At 26.9% G+C, this 8679-nt stretch overlaps 1 long non-coding RNA gene across 1 annotated transcript in view; it reads right to left on the bottom strand.

Annotated features, from left to right (window-relative positions):
* The window catches only part of LOC111631065, a 15449-nt gene extending 8725 nt beyond the window's left edge, over positions 1 to 6724 (bottom strand). The window contains exon 1 of the long non-coding RNA XR_002757631.1: positions 6510 to 6724. This is a non-coding gene — a long non-coding RNA (uncharacterized LOC111631065). The remainder of the gene's footprint in view (positions 1 to 6509) is intronic.
* Positions 6725 to 8679: the final 1955 nt, after the last annotated feature.

Genomic DNA, 8679 nt, shown 5'->3' on the forward strand with positions numbered 1-8679 from the left:
TGGGATAGTGGAGACTGGAGAGAAAAGTTCCCACCTTTCACATGAGACATTTGTAATATTACAACTTATGCCACTTCCATTTTCACTGTCTCAATTATTAAATAAATAAATAAATATACATACATACATTTATATATATATCGGAGCAGTGGAGCACTACAAATTTCCGTGTTCCGGCTCCGCTCCTGCACCGAGTAAAAATCCATTGCTTCACCTGCTCCATGCTCCAGCTCCAGCTCCGCTCCAAAGCCCTGGTCAAAAGTACTCACATAAATAAATCTTTTCTATAACACCAATAAACAGTTGTATTATTAATTTTATAAAAAATTTTTGTATTTTTGGATGTCAAGAAGTCCATTAATTAGCATCCCCTGCAAAAAATAGATCATTTGTGATGTTTGTGACAACCTCTTTGCATGTGCTAGCCTATGATGATGGCATGTGCTTCTGTTAAAGCATGCTTTCAATTTTAAAAATATGAATGTTCATTTATCAGTTAAGTGTTGTGCAACAAATTATATGGTAGATCTATTTAATTATTTGTATAATTTAATTTAAATTTTTCAAACTATACAGTAATAGTTATTAATTGATTCATAAAACTTTTTATTTTGTATGCTAAATGTGTTATAATTTTCAGAGAAATTTTATGTATATTTTGGAAAAATTTTGAGTTTTGAAATATCCTGTACCTCTGCTATTTGGAATACAGATTTCCTTTATAGAAAATGCAATGCAATAGAACATATAATACACTGTAATAATAAAGGAAAAAATGCTTCACTTATTCATTTCACTGCTATATTTTGTCATCATGTAAGTGTTTTTGTTACTTCATTATTTATTATTATAATAAAGTACAGTATAACAAAATGGTATAAAATATTTTAAAATCTTTATGGTATTAAATAGGAAAATATTCATAATTTATAAGAATAATCTTCAATTAACAACTTTATCATTAATTTTGGAACCAATTCTAGTCTTCAACTAGTCTATATAATCAAAGTTGTTTGTTTATATAGAACACATATTCTCAACAACAAAACAAAAATATAAGATGGATAGTTAAAATGTATATTTATTATACATAATTCTTAAAAACAATAATGAGCAACAATTATAACTATTATGGACAAAATGGCAATATTTTCTCACTTGTCAAAATTCTGGATCTTGATTTTGAGTCTGGAATTTAGATTTTCAGTTTTTGTTTTTTCTTTTAAAATTTGTAATTCATAATTAACAGTTTTAAGCAAATTCTGACAAAATTTCATTTATAAATTTTCAATAAAAAAAACACATTTTCATATTTTACTGATTTATATCAACATTTTACAAACTTAAAATATTGATAAATATGAATTTAAATTTAAATTAAACCAAATTATTTAAATAATAAATATTTAAATTTTAACAGACGAAGTGAATAATTCTGCTGTATATTTATTCCACAATAATTTTTCTTAAAATTCCATTTTGCTGTATCAGTTGTTTATAAATTAAATCTTTTATTTATTTATAAAAAATGTATAAGTGTGATGATAAATAGTATTTAACAAAGCATAAAAAGAAATAACTCATATTTCATTTCAATCATTTATTTGACATTAGAACAAGAAATGTAGAAAAAAACTAATAAAATAAAATTCAGAAAAATATAATATAATTTAAAGCAAAGTTTGAATGTTTTAATATAAAATTTTTCATATCCTTCATCACGAAAAATGAACTTTACATTTCTGTGTGCATATGTTTATGTGTTATTTAACATATATTATTATATAAATTAATATAAAAATAACTTAAAGTATTTTTGGTTGCATGTTCTGCTATCCCTATTTACTCTATGTTGAAATGACCTAGTTTAACGCTGTTTCGCTTAGCGCTTTGTTATCAAGGAATGCATCCCCCATGTTAAGCATGGTCTTACTATATATGTAAAAATCAGCTTATCAGATATTTTTATTTTCATTTTCTCTTAAAAAAAAATTGCCTGATAAAACTTATCTATGAGATGTCATAGGAAAGAACATAGAAATGGTTCTTCATATTATACACAAACATTATAAAGTCTTGATCCATTTTTGTAAAAATGGTATCAAAATCATTTGTATGCAGGTCATATGAAATATGCTAATCCAAGATAAGAGAATGACTGTTGTTTGTGCATGTTTTATTGGATTAACATACACTGAAGCACAGATAAACTGAAACCAGAAATTCAGAAATGTTGCTTTTACTAGGACTAATATCAGACTGTTGGTTAGCAAATTCAGGAGTGCAGGTAATGTACAAAATGCACAATGTTATGGAAAACCACCAATCTCTGTATATGTTAATCCACTAAAACATGTGAAAACTACAGCAATTCTCTTTTCTTGGGTCAGCATGTTTCACATGACTTAAAACAAACGATTTTGTTACTATGTAAAATAAGTGTTGTGGCATTACTGCTTGTAACTATTTAGAGCATAAAAGGAGCATAGTTGCACACAGTAACACCACAACACTTAAGTGCATTTATTTTACATAATTAAATGTAAGTGTGAAGTGTAACTCATTTGATTTTGTTACTATTTACACAAAAATGGAGTAAGACTTTATAATCACCCTGTATTTTGTTAAGTACTAATAACACTATTGTGTATATTTTGCTTGGATTTTTAACTATTCTTATGTACAAAAAAACTAAATTGAGATCCAGAACAACTTTACTAGATGTAGCCCTTCAAAACATATTTCCTGCACTGCCAAGTAATTTACAAAACTCGATTAAAAAAAATCAATTTGAATAAAATAGTATTTTACTTGATCTTACTTTATCTAATAGTATTTAATTTATGTTCTTGTCTTTACTAAAAGTGTTAAAAATATATTGTCAATAAAAAGTTATTTGCTGATATATAATTAGTATACAAAGATTGATGTTGTATAGACCATCTCTCCTCTTGTTATTCTTCAACTTCAATTCCCATATGTTCTACACACTTTTTTACTCTCTCACAATTCCATAGTTGTACTATCATAACAAAATTAAACTATTTACTAAATGTATATCATGTACAGGTTATAAAGTTTGTTCTAGCAAACAGCTAAAAAAACTTTTAAAAAAATAGGACCAATTTTTGGTGTGTTTGGCTAAACCAAAGAGACATAAGAATTTATGCTGAATATCTCATAAAAAGCTATTTTTAGACTTGGCTTGATTTACTTTTTTGATTATTTTATTCAAACCAGACTTAACAATTTAGAAACTAAAAATACAAATGAATGAATATTTTAGCTTTCCTTAACTACATTTACATATGACAAATGGTGAATGTCAATGGAGAATGATATCAGGAATTTAGATCTCATAGATCTTTTATGATTGCTATGCCAAAGTAAAACAATGCAGAATAACCTGATCAAACCTAATAACTTTCAAAACTATGAAAATAAATTAATGTATTTCACTGTGAACTATTGTTATCAATATGAATAAACTTTCCTGTACAAAAGTACATAGGCTGTTTTTTTTTTTCAAGCTCTGATGGTCCATGAAAAAAGACAAGTATAAATAACAAAACGAATTTATTACCAAAAGTTAGATACAAACATAGTTGCTTTTCAACATAATCACTGTGAAGATTGAGCCATTTATCATATGTGTGTACAAGCTTTTCCATCCCATTGTATAGAATGTTGCCACAAATAACTTGAGATGGGCCCTAATGTTTTTTTGAAGATCGTCATTAGTCTCAAACCTCTGCCCTCCTAGCCACTTTTCCTATTTAGGAAAGAGGTGGAAGTAGCTAGGCACTAAATCGGGGCTATACGCTGGGAGTTTAAAGGTGGTGAAAACTTCCACCTTTCAGACTTTCACCCAGTTTAACATTTTTTAATGTGTAAAAACTTCCATCTCTTTTCTGAACTGAAAACATGGCTAACAGGGCAGAAGTTCGAGACTAATGAACTAATGACGATCTTCAAAACAACGTTGTTAAGGCCATCTCAATTCACCGGCAGCAGCATTCTATGACAAGAGAATGGAAAAAGCTCATCCACAGATATAACAAATTCCTCAATCTTCACATCAAAGCTTGAAAAACAAACAGCCCTCATATAATAGTTTTGAAGAAAAGAATATATAAATTATACATTTTTAGCATTTGACCACAAACAAATTTAAAGCTGAACAATGTTCATATTTTTACTGCATCTGATAATTTCTTTAGTCAACAATTGTTTTACTGGTAGCAAACAAGTATGAAAGAGTAATGAAATGGTCTTGGAAGGTACCTTTTTTTTTATTTGTGGTTTTAGGAAGGTATCCTTATAAATAACACATCTATTGCATCAGAAACAAACAACTTCACTTTGGGCTGTGGTTCAAATTGCTAATGCAGACCTATCCCTCTTCTAACCCTACTCGTCACAAAGTATGAGACTTGAATTCCTAAAAAAAGACTTTAGCATAAGAAATCACATAATCCGGACTTTTTCCAGCAGCAACACTGTAACATAAAAACATTTTCGGCCATGTTTAGGGGTCTGCATTAGATTTCAACAATAGAATTTAATATAGAACATGTTTCAACAATAGCTTCTGATGTTAATAGAACACATATGTTGATCCAAACTTGTATTTTGCTATAAACATTTGATTTAGTTAATGTTGAAATCTGATGCTTGCCCTAAGTGTGGAATAAAATGTTTGTATATTAAAGTATTGCTGCTGAAAAAAGTATGGATGGTGTGATTTCTTATACATTAGCTCAATTTACATATTGAAAGAGCCTTTAGCACTTGACTGAGAATAATTATGTAATGGTAATCAAAATGATTGTTTCAATCATGGTTTGGTTAATTTTTTTGATAGATCTTATTATTTTTTTTTCACTTCTTAACTTCATTTTCCTATACTATAGTCCCAGAACCTGCATCATGCCATATGTTATTAACACATTATACACCAAATATTTCAGATTTTATATATATGAATAATATGTGCATTGTTTATAGTAAATCTACTGTTAATACTTTTCTACAAACCATATATCATAGTTAAAGAAAAAACTCAAAACATTAGCATTTTGGAAGACTCAATCTTCTCATTAGTATTTAATTTCATAAAAATATAACAAAGAAATTTAACATATACTGAATGATAATATGTATGTTGAAATTGATTTTCTGACATGTAACTATGCCTAATATTCTAGAATAAAAAAACAGCCATTTAATTTTATATTTTACTTATTTATTATATTTGCCAAAAGAAATAAAATCTATAAAATCATTAGATTCATATGCATCTTGCTTGTTTTTAAATCAAATTTATTATTAACTTTTACTCTATGGTTTAAAATTAGGCAACATTGAGCAAGATTTTCTCTGATAAGCACCATCAGCATCTTGTTGATGATGCTTATCATAAAAATCTTGCTCAATGAGTATGCATGCTATAGGTCGTTCATCCTTGTATATAGTGTATACTGCATATTGTACTGCACTTAAATTAAATAAATAAGCTTTCATAATGTAATAGATCACATTCATATAATAAATGTAATCATTTGTTTTCCTTTCAAAAGTTTCTTTTACAAATGATAGATTTAATATAAAATCAACTTTTGACATATGTAAAAACAAAACACATTATAGAAAGGTAGGAGAAATGTTGCTAGATTTCTACTACATTTTCAAATTTTATACATATAGTAGTTACATACTATATCTATGAAATACATTTGGTTTATGGTCTCTTGTTTGTTTTCATAACAAATAGGTTTCTGTTTTTACATTAAATGATTGCTATTCTAGAATGAGAAATATTTAATATATCATTCAATATTCAACTTAATTTCTTTCTGTTCTATTTTTCTAAAAATTAATATTTTTAAGAGACTGGCTTTCAAAATGCTATTAAGTTTCTTTCATAACTAAGATGCACAATTCATTGAAGAGTTAACTATAGATTTTACCATAAACAACGTAATTATTATTGATAAATATAAAAATCCAAAACATTGTTTATGAGAATCTTCTAAATTCCAAATCATTAAGTGTAAATTAATAAACTCAAATAATCATCCAGTATTCATTTGTATTTGTAGTTTTAAGCCATTAAATATAGTTCTTTTCTTTTGATGTTTCTGTCTTTGATAGAACAGACATGCCAGAAGGAAAATTTTATCTCCCCGTTATAAGGAAATAACAAATTTGCCATAAGCTCCGCTTTAATTTTGTTAAATTTTACAAATATTAAAATTTCATAAAACATTTTATGTTTTCTAGATAAAATTATATTTAAAAATTTCGTAAGGGTTGACTAAAATCAATTTTTGTGCCAAAACGTTTACTTTTTAGCAGTTATTATTATTAAATGCCACTTGAGATTTTTTGTCAGATTTGCAAATGGAAAGGTCAATTCTGTTATTATCAAGTCACGTGATGTACAAAAATATTTCAATAATGGCTACTTTCAGTCTATTTTCTAAGGCTTTAAGAAAGATAACGCTTACCTTTCAAAATGCGAATACTCTGTTAATGCTTCAGTGGTTAAATTTTCGTCATATTATAAAAATATTTTGATAACACACTGTTCCCTTCGACTCTTCTACAACAAGTGATTTCATCACCAAACGTCATTGCGATGACGTTAACAGGATGTCAGATTTTATACTGCCCTCTAGCGAATGAAGTGTTAATAAAACCGGTTAGGAAGTAAAAGTCTCGATTGTTTCGTCTTTACGTTTAACGTCAAATATTGTTTTTTTTTTTCTATTTATAGAACAAAAAAGATGTTTAATTTTTAATTAACGTAGAATTTTTAAATTTATTTTATTATATAAATTATTTCAAGCTCTTTTTAGCTTTTTATACTTAAGTTATCTTGTAACATATTGACGTTTTATGGGCAATATTAATATATTTATCATTGTTTCCCATCCTATTTCTTATCCATTTCGGATGAGCCTGTCCTAAATGGAAAAAATTAGATAGACTGTATAGCCTATAACGTGTCAAATACTTCGCATCAAACAATGACCAAACATCCTAAAATATGAAAATTATATACTTTTTACTTTTGAAATATTTTCTTATTCTGTTTAGTACGCCTTTAAATCCCATGTTTCATTCATAAAACAAAATACGATAAGTTAGCATTCTCAACTTGAATAAAAATTGTCATCAGTAAGTCTATAAGACAAAACTAATATTTTTTTTCTAAGACATTTTATTATAATAAAGCCGGATATTTAAATCTTGCACTATCATATCCTGTTGTCTAGTGATTTATAACCTTGAAACACCTTTGATATAGTGTGGAATAAAATTAAAAATAAAAACTAATTGGAGGAAAAGTCAGGATCATATTATCAAGATTAGGAATTTATTATAAGATCAGACACTTACATTTTTCCAAATGAAAGTCTACAATGAAAAATTACTGTTCAAAAACTTCTATATGTAGCCTAATTTTTAAAAATCCTGTCAATAAATAAATATAATAATAATAATAACATGTGTAATCTGTGTATATATATATATTGGGGACCGGGTCAATGACGATGATTAATTTCAGAAAAATTTTTCTCTGGTTTTGAGTGGATATAAAAAATAAGGTAGCTGTTGTGTACGGTATATTCGTTTGTACTCCTAATTTTTTAGTGTGATAATAAACTAATCCTTTGCAAAGTAAAAGAACGTATAGGCCTATATCTTGGAAAGGGAACAATTTGTCGATACAAAAATATTGGAGGATGTTTCTTCTGTACTTTACGGATAGACTCACGGAATGATAATGTTACTTTTATATAACTGTCAAGGAAATTATATGTATAATCGCTTTTCAATTTGTATTTGAATGATTTTTCTCTGTCAATTTTCTTATTGAGAAAAAAAATGTAATTTTGTTTTTGAACTTCGATAAATCTTGTAAGTTCTGATAAATTTAATTGGGACACTTCTAAGTAAAAACTTATCAATTGAAAAACTAATTCTATCAGCTGGAAGAGATTATATCGACTATATAGTTAATTGCGAAATATTCGCGGAAGTCGTTATTCTTTGTTTTATTTATAATTTCTTTAATATCGCGTGTTTTAAGAATGAAAACAGATAAAATATCAAATTAAAATATTAATTATGAAGAAATAACTACTATATAAACCTAATTTAAGTTTAATTAATACAGTAATACTGAAATAAATTTTGTATTATTTTATATAACATTTTAGGTAGAACATTTTAAAATTAACTTAATGCGAATTTTAAAAATTTTCTCAGTTTATTATTTTATATAAAAATTGCCTTAAAGGTATTTTATTTTAATTCATTTATTATCATTAATAAACGTTAATTAATTTACACTTAGGCTCTCCATTAGTGATAAAAAAATAACATAATAAAACTTTTTTATATTTTATTATTTTGTCCGTTGTCTTATTTTGTATGTTTCTTGCTAGCGCACTTTTCCCAAAGACGGACTTATCACACTGGATTAAACACGGAACAGAATGACCTCCAGACATGATTTTTCTTATACTTTATATATTTATTTTTCGATATGCATTTCAGACAGCAGGTCCCTTTTCAGTCTTAATACATAGATCATTTCTTAGGATTTTTAGGCATATTCGTACACATTATTAATTTTATAATAAAAACTTCTTAACATACACGCACATA

The sequence above is a fragment of the Centruroides sculpturatus genome, unplaced genomic scaffold (genome assembly GCF_000671375.1).
Source record: "Centruroides sculpturatus isolate CEXI.00-Female unplaced genomic scaffold, Cexi_2.0 scaffold654, whole genome shotgun sequence".
NCBI classification, from domain to species: domain Eukaryota; kingdom Metazoa; phylum Arthropoda; class Arachnida; order Scorpiones; family Buthidae; genus Centruroides; species Centruroides sculpturatus.